The following is a 12,857-nucleotide window of genomic DNA, read 5'->3' as shown; positions in this document are numbered from 1 at the left end:
TGAGTAGATATGGACCTGTCACCCACCCCACTCTGCTCTGATTAGCAGGGGATCTATGAACTGATGCCTTGCTGATCGCAACTGATTCCACACTAAACCCTCTCCATGGGAAGTAAATATTGTTGGAGCTGTTCACTCCGCAGCAGCCCACTGGCCCACAACTATAGTAATTCAATGCCCCATCCAGTGGGGTGAATTATACAACAGAAGAAATTGAAACAGTGCAACTCCTTCTAAAACAGTAGTCACTCTGCCCAAGAACTTATCACCACCAGCATCTACCTGCTTCAAGGACCCTGCTGAAATAACATGAAACAAAACATTGATCCATTAAACTGAGTGTAATAACAGAGGCAAGATTAAACAGGAGTTAAGTGGAATTGGAACCCTCCTATGTTGTAACATAGATGGCTGCATCTCAATATTGCTTATAGCATGGTTGTCAAGTGTCCTTATTTTTGCAGGCCAATCTCCTATTTTGTGAAAATGTTCTGTGTCCCCTCAAATCCATCACAAAATTTCAGCAGAAGGGCAGCCATTTTTCCTTGTCATGGAAAATGTCTTTCCAGTCATTATAGAACTATTGATATATATCCTTTAAGAGGAAGTAAACTCTCCCACTCTGATGCTTCTTTTCATTTAGTCCATTATAATAAGTCATTATCAGACTATAGCCACTGTAATCTAGCCCAAATTGCATATTACTTACTGTTTAAAGAAACTTTAAAAAACTTGTTTCCAGGGGTTAGGCAGCACCATCTTAAGTATTGTTTTCTGAGTCCATAGTGGAGTGTATTTCCGCCCTTACATTGAGCACTTCCTGTACTGTTAACCAAGCCTCCTTCTCAATCCAACGTTTCTATGGCAACCTTGCTTCCCTGTTCATAGCTTTCTTGTTTATTTCATAGTATTTACTTGTGCCGATGTCTAATGTTTCCCTTTGTCAGACTTATCAGCTTCAGCTGATAAGACTGCAGTAATGGACAAGTTTAGACTGTATGTCATGTCACATGGTCACATGGTGTGTAGGAGGAAGCTCTGAATGATTAGCAGAGTTCAGTGTTGTGCCATAGGAAGTCCTGATAACAGATAGATAAGACATGGAGACTAAGCAAGTAAGGAGATATCTACAAGCAGTGTTCATTAGGGTTTTTTATGCTGATTTACATGGGACAAAGTTGTGGGGGATCCACTTACAACCACTTTCAGTACCTAGTTTATTGAGAACTGACTTTTAAAACACAACGGCTTTCATAGAGAAGGACCATTGTGATAGATTATAGATTTTTCTAAATTCCAGCTCCCCATATAACATTAATGTACTTATCTTGCAAAAATAAAACAGTTTTCCATTAAAGGGGTTGTAAAGGTAAATGTTTTTTCACCTTAATGCATTCTATGCATTAAGGTGAAAAAACATCTCACACTGCCGGCGCCCCCAGTCCCCCCGTTTTACTTACCTGACCCCTCGAAAATCTCGCGCTCGCTCCCGCCGTCCTCTTCGCCGCTCAGCCTGGCCGCTGATTGGCTGGAGTGGATGGATTGAAAGCAGCGCAGCCATTGGCTCGCGCTGCTGTCAATCACATCCAATGACGCAGCGCGCCGGGGGGAGGGGCCTTGTGATACAGCGAGCGGCTATAGCCGCCGGCTGTATCACGGGAGTGCGCCCGCAGTGCTTCTCACCAATGCGAGGGAGCTCGCATTAACGTGAGAAGCACCTGCGGGAGGAAGCAGAGACAGCCGCCGAGGGACCCCAGAAGAGCAGGTTCGGGGCCACTCTGTGCAAAACGAGCTGCACAGTGGAGGTAAGTATGACATGTTTGTTATTTTAAAAAAAAATAAAAATTTTTACTTTACAACCCCTTTAATGCTACACCTGCTTACCTAACTTTCTCATTGCTGTTTAAACACACTGCTTCATTACTTCTGCCTTGTCTACCCTCAGCTGGTCAACTCCTTCCTGTGTCATGGCCTAAAGTCTGACCAGGCAGTAAGGTAGAACTAATCGAGCAGTGTGTTTAACCACTTGTTGACCGGCCGCCTTAGTTGTACTGCGGGAACATGGCCCGGCTGCGCGAGTCGCCATCATGTTACGGCACTTACGCTTTTGACCACTAGGGGCACACGTGCGCACCACTTGCTTGCCTGCAGTCGATCAGGGCACACGGAGAACTGGGATCTGTGTGTGTAAACACACAGTTTCCGGTTCTCTGAAAGGAGAAGTGACAGATCGTCTGTTCATACAGAGTACAAACAGCGATCTATCTCTTCCCCTACACAGTCCCCTCCCTCCTTCAGTTAGAACACACACTAGAGAACACATTAACCCCTTGATTGTCCCTTAGTGTTAACCCCTTCCCTGCCAGTGCCATTTTTACAGTAATCAATGCATTTTTATAGCACTGATCGCTGTATAAATGCCAATGGTCCCAAAAATGTGTCAAAATTGTCCGACGTGTCCGTCATAATGTCGCAGTACCGATAGAAATCACAGATCGCTGCCATTACTAGTAAAAAAAATGTATATTAAAAATGCCATAATTCTATCACCTATTTTGTAGACACTATAACTTTTGCGCAAACCAACCAATATACGCTTATTGCGATTTTTTTTTTTTACCAAAAATATGTAGAACAATACATATTGGCCTAAACTGAGGAAAAAAATAGTTTTTTTACATATTTTTGGGGGATATTTATTATAGCAAAATGTAAAAAATAATGTGTCTTTTTCAAAATTGTCACTCTTTTTTTGTTTATAGCGCAAAAATAAAAACCGCAGAGGTGATAAAATACGACCAAAAGAAATCTCTATTTGTGAAAAAAAAAAGACGTCAATTTTGTTTGGGTGCAGTGCCGCACGACCGCGCAATTGTCAGTTAAAGCGCTGAATCGCAAAAAGTCCTCTGGTCAGGAAGGGAGTAAAATCTTCCAGGGCTGAATCGGTTAATCGCTTGAGGTTTTACCCCCCCCCCCGCTATAATACATATCCAATAAAAAAGGGAAAAAAAAACTAATTTTTTCATCAATTTAGGCAAATATTTATTCTGCTGCATCTTTTTGGTGAAAAAAAAAGCGCAAAAGTTATAGTGCCTACAAATGATGGGATATTTTATGGAATTTTTATTTATTTATTATTTTACTAGTAATGGGGACAAATCGGACACCTGACACTTTTGACACTTTTTTGGAGACCAATGACACTAGTACAGTGATCAGTGCTAAGAATATGCACTGCTACTGTTCTAATGACACTGGCAGGGAAGGGGTTAACCTCAGAAAGGGTTAAATGTGTCCCTAGGGGCTGCTTACTAACTGAATGGGGATTGCTCTGGCTGGGAGAACACAGAGATCTTAGCAGGAACACAAGATCTCTATGTTCTCCCCTGTCAAAACGGTGATCTGCCTTGTTTACATAGGCAGATTGCCATTCTGTCTCTTTGGGGAATGTTCACGGGTGGCCAGCGGAAATCGTGTCCACTGGACCCGCTGATCGACTCCCCCTTTGTCCAATCACAGAGGTTTCCTGTGATGGTGTGGCAAAGATACTGAACTGCTCCTGAATTCAGAGCAGAATTGCTACTCAAATGTAGATTGTCCCTACCTGTGCTACAAGGGGATAAGAATATGTTGTAAGGGGTGTGGCTATCAGCCTTGTCACTGCTGGTTCACCAGTATGCAGCTTGTCAATCAACACCTGTCCATGCCTAGCCCCACCCACTGCTTCTGGACTGACAGCTTCAAAACCCTCCCACTGTGAGCTGCAGTGTCTGGGAGGGGAGCGTGTGAGAAGCAAGAGGATTGGGCTCTATCAGCGAGGGCAATGAAAGTGTTTTGCTTACCTTATGAGGCTTGTGCATAACATGGTACCTGGATTTGCTACTTGTATAGATTATATACAGGAGAATTTAGTTATATGTTAAATCAACAAATACAGATCCAAAGTCTGACCAGACTCAGGAGTGCAGAAAAGTTAAAGGAAAAAATCTGTGCATTTAGTTAATGATTTCGTGTGTTGAGATGCTAGCTATTAAAGTGTACATACATCTGATACATAAATCCACATCACAAAATCAACCAAAAAATCTAAAAAACAAGTGAATGAAAACACGAGTGAATATAAAAACAATTCCGTGCAGTGCAAAATTGTCCTGTAATCAATGACAGCAATAATAGTCCTTGTACAATTTCATTATATCACCACGTGTCCATTTGTGATCCATAATCTTCTTACTTAAAAGTGCTTCTTTGTGCAAATGTGCATCACCACTTAGGCCGCGTACACACGGGCGGACTGTATGGCCTACTTAGTCCGTCATACAATCCGACGGACAGTCCGTCATACTTTCGAATGAACGGACTTGACCACACACGGATGCACAAACAGTCCGTCGAAAGCTTGCGCGATGACGTGTACAGCACGTACGACGGGACTAGAAATAGGAAGTCCAATACACAGCAATGCAACCTTCCGCCCTGTAAATCCTTTCTGAGCATGCGCCATTCTTAGTCCGTCGAACTAGCCTACTGACGAGCGGATTGTCCGCTGAAACCAAAGTATGACGGACAGAATTTCAAAAAATCCGAAATACTTAGTACGCCAGACTGCACGCTGAAAAAGTCCGCTGAAGCCCACACACGAGCGGACTGTCCACTGAAATGTGTTTCGACGGACTAAGTAGGCCATACAGTCCGCCCGTGTGTACGCGGCCTTATAGTAAGAGGGCCACTCACCAGATTTGGGCCACCAGTACCCTCACAGCTTACAGTATATGGGGTTCCTGTATATTGGTATGAGCTCAGCATACATGCAGTTAAACCTCCAAGGATACCCAAATAGCTTTGGGCCACCAGGACCCTCACAGCTTACAGTATATGGGGCATTGGCGGCATGTCCATTAGGGACACATGGGCGCCGCCCCCCCCCATCCATGCGTCCGGCCCCCTAATCTACATTCAGGGTAACGGACGCATGGATTCCAATCAGAGGGGGTTTCTTTTTAACCACTGGATTGGAGCCAGAGACTCTAATAGACTTCAGAAAAGGGTAGGCTTGGGGTGCAGAGCACTGTGCCCATCCAGTTGCGTAGGAGGAGGAGAGAGGAGACGCACAGCGGAAGCCACCGTGATGCAGAGGAGGAGGAGATGCTATAGAAGTCGCCGCACCCGCTGCCTGCAACCTAGATGGGGTAACTGCAGGGCTGGATGACTGGCCGACCGCGAGGCCGATATGGGGTTCTTTTATATTAGTATGGGCTCAGCTTACATCCAGTTGCACCAGCAAGGATACCCAGATTGCTTTGGACCACCAGAACCTTCACAGCTTACAGTATATGGGATTTCTGTATATTGGTATGAGCTCAGCATACATCCAGTTCCATCAGCAAGGATACCCAGGTAGCTTTGGGCCACCGAGACCCTCACGGCTTTTGTGAAATTTCTTCCAGTTAATATGGACTCCAATGTCACCAGTAGGGTAATCCCTAAATGAAAAAACAATACCAAATAATCGTGCAGTATGTGTATTAAAATCTTATCCCATAAAAACATAATCCAGTAAACTCACATTTCCTTGTGCCGTATAGTGGCACCCACTGTAAATCGCCTCGTTTGTTTTAAATCCTCATTGCTCGCTTCTATGACTTGGTGTCTCTTCCACCTGCAAAATTCAGTTATCAGCTGTGGACATATAAGCAGCGCACGCTTCTCCAGTCTCATGCTGTCACAGGCATCAGACGGATAGCGTTGCTGCGTATCTCTGCACACAGGCAATTATAAATTGAACTTTATGGCCAAGTATAAAAAATTGTATGGAAAGTATGTTGTTGGGCAGATGGATGGGGATTTCATGGACACTGTATCCATTTACGCCACCGATACAGGGATACTTTTTACTATAGACAGCGTGTTCAATCTGCCCTTTGAATCTAGTGGGATTAGTCTCTATATGTCCACTGGAGAGCATACATATTTTTCTCCCCTTTTGTTTTGTTTGTCTTTTTCAGATATCTTTGCCGTAAATATATTGCAGTCTCAGGGGGTCGTGCTGTTCCACTATACTCTAAACCAGTGATGGAGAACCTTGGCACCCCAGATGTTTTGGAACTACATTTCCCATGATGCTCAACTACACTGCAGAGTGCATGAGCATCATGGGAAATGTAGTTCCAAAACATCTGGAGTGCCAAGGTTCGCCATCACTGCTCTAAACTATAGGGACAGATGGCCATTTATTGTGCTTATGTGCGGTATAACAGCAGGTACGCGATTCTGTTGGGGAAACATATCTATCCTATTTTATGGGAAATGTTTGTTGAACACTCCTTTTGCATGCTCAGTGCTATACATTGAGCATGCATGAAGCAACTACTAGATAAACAAACTTTGATTTTTTTTTTTATTCCTTTTTGATCATAGAGCCAACTTGGGTACACTTCAATGGGTGTAACACTTGTGGGTAGGATACGCCCTTTGTGTTCAGCTTGAATGTCGAATCCGTGGTACCTTCCCGATCTCCTACATTGGCTCACGGATCTGATCCCTGCAGGCAGATATTTATCTCTCCCTCACTTTTAACTATGCTGGATGCTCTTTGAACAGTGATGTACAACTATATATGGTTAGAACACATTATATAATCTATCTGATGGTTATGTGCTGTTGTAGTACTTTTTGAACCACAGTTGTTAAATATGATTATTGTTTGCTTATTGTTTTTTGTTTTCTTATAATGTTCACAGATGAGGATATACTACACCATCAGCCCCTGAAGAAGAGGTTATATCTTTCAATAACCTTGAAACGCGTCGGCCCTTTTTGGTCCTAATATTCATTCAGGATCTATAAGTGTGGTGTTATGATCCCTATTGTGTCTGTATACATTACTGTAGTTCTATGTACATCATTCATTAGTAATTGTGCATCCATTAGTTCTTACTGTTTTTCATGTTTTTAGTTTTTCTAATAATAAAAATTCATATTTTGATACAAGTTTGGAGACTACTGCCTTTTAAAAGTCCCACAAGAGGAAAAATTGGTCTATTACCTGCGCACCCAGGGTTAAGGTGCCCTTAAAAGTGATTGGTACCCGAACACTTGTGGCACGTTTTGCCATGATTGCAAAGGCCAAATCGCCAGATGTGAACTCAGCCTTAAACAATGTAGAATATCTCAATATTATGAAGCTGGTATAATTATCTTTACTCATATATTATCCATAATTTATCAAAGATAAATTACACAGCGGATATGAATAATACAATATTCTCTTTTACCTGATAGAGACATCCAGTCATTGTCTTTAAATTTATAGATGTTGTTGGTTTTGTTCACACCCCAAACTCCAGCAGGTCCAACAGAAACATGAATGAGCTTCCCAGGAATTTGTATCCAGTTATTGTCTATCCATTGGAAAATGTCATCACCATCGCTCTTCACCAGCGCCCTCATCAATCTGTTTCAGCTTTAATGGGATTAATGTACAAAAAATCTAAACCAAGGAAAAGACATTAAAATATAACGCATATATGCAAAGAAAATGGAATCAGTAATTATAATGCTAACTTAAAAAAATAACTGATTGATATCATATGAAGAATTATCCTATGTTCAAAAGGCATTTCCCTTTATTTGAACGTCAAATTATATCACTTATTTGGGGATTAGGATACCTGCTATACATATATGAACTTAATAAATAATTGATACCTACAGTGATACTAAACACAGAAGTGTTCATTGCCATAAATCATATATATCATGCCATTGTTTTTTGTTGCTTTTTTCCCTTAATCCTATACACATAAATCCCTTATTCCTGCAGAGCTGTTGTGTGGTCACATGATCTCTCACTGTTATTTGGCATCTGCAGGGAAAGATCTGTGGGAGGGGCTTCTCTTACTCTGATGCAGGGGTGGCCTGTCCATTAGGGGAGCACGGGCTCCGCCCCCTCTAATCCATGCGCCCAGCCCCCTAATCTACATGCAGGGCTCCAGTCGCATTGGGTTTCTATGGATTATTTTTTTTAGAAGCACATGATTAGAGCCTGAGGCTCTAATTGGCCTCACAAAAGGGTGGGCTTGGGGCGCAGAGCACTGTGCAATGAGCCCACCCTGTTGTGTGACATTAGCAAATTAGTATTTGTTAATGTCTTCCTGTTTCTCTTCTCCATTGACCCCATTGGCCGGGAGTCCAAAGACCCGATTGGCTGGGAGAAGAAGCGACGACTGGGACATGGAGGAGATGGAGGGGGCAAGACGCCACTGTGACATGCACGTAAGGTAAGTGTGAGGCAGGGGGGCCTGGTAAGCAAGAGGGCAACCCCCCGGCAACCAGGGAGGTTGGGTAATGCTGTCAATGGGGTGCAGTGGCAGGCTGGAGCGACAGGGGGTCTGTGGTCAGGTTTGTTTGCCGCTCCCCCCCCCATCAATGGAGCACCAGCCGCCACTGCTCTGATGTATGATCTCTAAAGTCTGAGTAGGCTCTGAATGGTTTCAGAAGAGCAATTCAGATTAGATTAAAAAATATCAAATACCTGTTTTACAGCTCCCAATAAATCTTTATTGAACATCAAATATGTATTTTTTTGTGCGTTAGTATAGTGTAGGCGGAGTCAGAGATGATTGACACTAGCTATCATTTTGCTCAGATTGCATCTGCACCCACAGCCCTTTTTCTTTTCTTTTTTTTTTACTTTACAGGTCTTAGCAATTACATATGATATACAAAGTGAGGGAAATTATTATTTGATCTCCTGCAGATTTTCAAAGTTTGTCCACTTACAAAAAAATAAATAAAGGGTCTATAATTGTTATCATAGGTGTATTTTTTTTTTTTCTTTTCAAATATTTTATTGAATATAATGCAATAAAAAGAGTCATACAATAGATTTATAGTTAAGTAGAATGTATAAAAGTGTGAAATGAGGCTTATCATAGGTGTATTTTAAATGATAAAGACAAGATCAACCAAGAATCCAGAAAAAACACATGATACAAATGTTATAAATTGAGTTGCAATTCAGTGTGTAATATATGGAGATCAAGTATTTGATTCCCAATTAACCAACAATAATTCTGTCTCCCATAGACTGGATACAGTATGGGCTCATGTGGTACACAAATTAGTCCCAATAATTTAAGAAGGTGCTCCTGAGGACAACTCGTTATGTGTATAAAAGACATCTGTCCACAGAATCTCTTTCTTCCATTCAAACCTCACCATTATGGACAAGACCAAAGAGCTGTCAAAAGACATCAGGGTCAAGATTCTAGACCTGCACAAGGCTTGAATGATCTACAAGACCATCGGCAAGAAGTTTGGTGAGAAGGAGACAACTGCTGGAGCAATTAACGTGTAGCAGCTTTTAGTATGTGCCAGGAAAAGTGCAGATTGTGTTTAGATAGGGAAATTTAGTTAGCTCAGGGCTATGCCTGAGCTCTGAATCTGGGTCAAAGTTCAGTGACTCAGGGCTGGATGACTCATCCTGGCAGCTTCCTTGGTGCCTTCCCCTGTTCTCGAAGATTGTGAAATCTTCTAAAGATAGTGGGTGGAGGTTAGGAGGAGCTGTCGTGAATATTTATGGAGCCTCAGCCAATCCCCAGGAGTTGGCAGGAAGGGGGCTGAGGCTATTCCATAAATAGACATGGGCCATGTCAGCAGGGGCATTGAGTTGAAAGATGGAGATGCAGTGCTGTGGGTGGCCCTCAGGGTTGCCCTCTAGTCTGGGGAGGGGGGTGTCCTGCCTTGGGCCGGGGCTTGGGTGCTGAAAGGATCCTGCCACAACACACAGAGAAAGCCCTTCCAGGAAGCATGGGAGCAAGAAGACATTGTGAGTAGGTCAGCAAGGATTTAGATAGGATCATAATCGATGTTAGAAATATGGATAGAGCTGCCACCATGGGTGGTGCTGGAAAGACTAAGGCTTTTCTGAAAGATCACAATTTCTTATTTGTTTCTACATACTGTATTTTTCGGACTATAAGACGCACTTTTTCCCCCCAGAAATATGGGGGAAAATGTGCCTGCGCCTTATGGTGCGAATATACGATTGGCACCGCCCCCGGCGCGATCTGGAGCATGCCACGGCCTCGGCCTTAGGAAAGGCCACGGCTTCGGCCTAGCTCCGGAGCGGCGGCCATCTTGGTACACCCAACGGCCGTTTACAATGTGATCGCTCCGTCAAATGACGGAGCGATCACTTGTAAACAAACCGGCTTCATGATGACGCCGGTTCCTCTCTCCGCTTTGTGTACAGATCTGTACAGTGGAAGGGAGAGATCGGATGGCAGCAGCGATGTGGGCTGCATCTGTAGTGCCCACAGCTTTGCTCTGTGACAAGTGCAGTCACAGCCACCCCTCCATACCCTGCAATACTCTGCAACTCCCTGCCAATACTCTGCAATACTCTGCCAATACTCTGCAATTCCCTGCCAATACTCTGCAATACCCTGCCAATAATCTGCAATTCCCTGCCAATACTCTGCAATACTCTGCCAATACTATGCAATTCCATGCCAATACTCTGCAATACCCTGCCAATACTCTGTGATACCCTGCCAATACCCTGTGATACCCTGCCAATACTCTGCCATACCCTGCCAATACTCTGCCAATATTTTCTATGGTAATGGTCACTCTGCATTTTCTATGGTAATGGTCACTCTGCATTTTCTATGGTAATGGTCACTCTGCATTTCATGGGCACTGGAAAATATTTTAGTACACCATTTGGTTCAGAATATTCTTTTTTCTTGTTTTCAACCTCTAAAACCTAGGTGCGTCTTATGGAGTGAAAAATACGGTATTTCCATCAATATTATGGTATTAAGAAAATCATGTGTAAACACTGGGAAGTATTGAAAAATTATAATCTTTTGGGGTCTGACCTTCTGGCCTCCCTGCATGTCATCTTTGGGGGTATACCACCTTTGAAACTATGTAGCACCAAATATTTTGGATACAGCCAATAGAGTTTCTTTTTTTCAGAAAATATATTTTCCATGTCATATATGTGTGGTATGTTGTTTAAACAAGATTCGGGAGAGAAGGATTTGTCAATTTAAATTATCAGTCACCTCCAGGACCTATGATATTGACACATTTATCACATGCACTTCCCAAAATGTAGTATACATGTTCATTTGTTCTTGCGGCCTACAATATGTGGGCCGTACTATTAGAGCCATGAATGTTAGGATCAAGGAGCATGTAGCCAACATTATAAAGGGATTTCCAAAACACAGTGTTTCTAAATACTATTTGAAGTGCCACGATAAAAATCCAGCGGGTACTACATTTATTGCTATCCTGCCTCATTGATGGGGCAGCTTTTTGAGGCGTGAGATCTCTAGAAGAGACTCGCTGGATCTAAAATTTCAAATGCTATGTCCCTTTTGGGCTGAATGTTTATTGGGACATGAATTGTTTTATGAACAATAGCTAATGATTTTTTTTCTTTTAGTTCTTTTTCTGACCATTAATTCTAACCATCAATTATTTTTATTTTTACCTTTTATTTTTAATTTCAGAATTGGTTCATTATATTTATTTTTGGTTTTAGTTTTGCACTCCATTAACCATCAAAGAATCTCGTTGCCCTCTAACGAAGTGATGACGAAACGCGTGGCCATGTAGCAACCCACGCCGTCGGACTCTCTGTTCACCCTACCCAGGAACACTGCTGTATGAGAGATCAGCTGAGCGGTGAGGGGTAGACAGGAGATAACAACAAGATTCTTTGATGTTCATATTACCTGATACATGTCTTTTTACTTTTTAAATATTGTAAGCGCACATTTGTAAGGGGATTATTATTAATAATAAATGTTACTGGATTACGCTATGTGCACTCTTTTCTTTTGCTTGCGGTGAGCAACAACTTAGATGGAGAGACGCAGTGCCTGCTGACAGTGATTGTTTAAACACAAGCGTATTATCTAGTGTCATCTGGTAAGTTCATTACCTTGGGGGAGTATTGCACACGCGGTGTGGTGAAGGAGATGAACTGGATTTAACCCTGCATGAACTTTCCTTGATGGACAATTTATTGTCCACAATTTATTTATAAAGTGGACTTTTTTCACAGTTTTTAATAATAATGTGATTGATTAGCGCTACTAATGTTATGGTATTTGCTGTAACATGTTTCTGGTTTGTTGTTTTATTGTTACAGTGGCTGCTTATGTTATTTGAAATAGTATTTTTCTATGATCGCTGAGGGAGAGGTATCAGTCTTGTGCTTGATTATTTCTAATTATCTGGACGAGGAATTATGACCCATTGTTAGTGCCATTGGAAGGAATAATGCCCCAAGGGCCAGATAAAGGCAAGCAAAGGGCAGCAGTTTGAAGACTACTGGCCTAGGCCATCTTTATGTAGAGCATCAATTCTTTTTTTCAAATCCTCAGAGAGTTCTTTGCCATGAGTAGGGATGAGCTCTGTGTTCGATTCGAATGCATGTTCGACTCAAACATCGGCCGTTCGTCTGTTCGGTGAATTCAGAACTTTGTGGACCATTCGCTCCAAATTCATGTGGTACGAACAGCCCACAATGCACTACGCCATCGCAGTGCATTGCTGGCTCATGATTGGCCAAGCATGCACTGTGACACCGCATGCTTGGCCAATCACAGCGCCGTCAGCGAGGAGAGCCATAATTGGCCACAGGCAGGTGTAGGGCAGGCAGGTGACACTTCTTCCATGTTCCCCATTAACCCGTTGGGTGCCAACTCTGGGTCACATAGGAGGCCTACCCTGGGGTGGGTTCATTCGGCTACGCCAGGTGATAAATGGGGTCACTCATCCTAGCACAGGGGTAACACCTTGCCCAAAGGCGTGCTCACCAATGCCTGGGATCA

This window comes from Lithobates pipiens, unplaced genomic scaffold, assembly GCF_037356315.1.
Source record: "Lithobates pipiens isolate NorthernLeopardFrog02 unplaced genomic scaffold, aLitPip1_a1.2 Scaffold_27, whole genome shotgun sequence".
In the NCBI taxonomy this organism is placed as follows: domain Eukaryota; kingdom Metazoa; phylum Chordata; class Amphibia; order Anura; family Ranidae; genus Lithobates; species Lithobates pipiens.
This window is presented reverse-complemented; position numbering follows the sequence as displayed.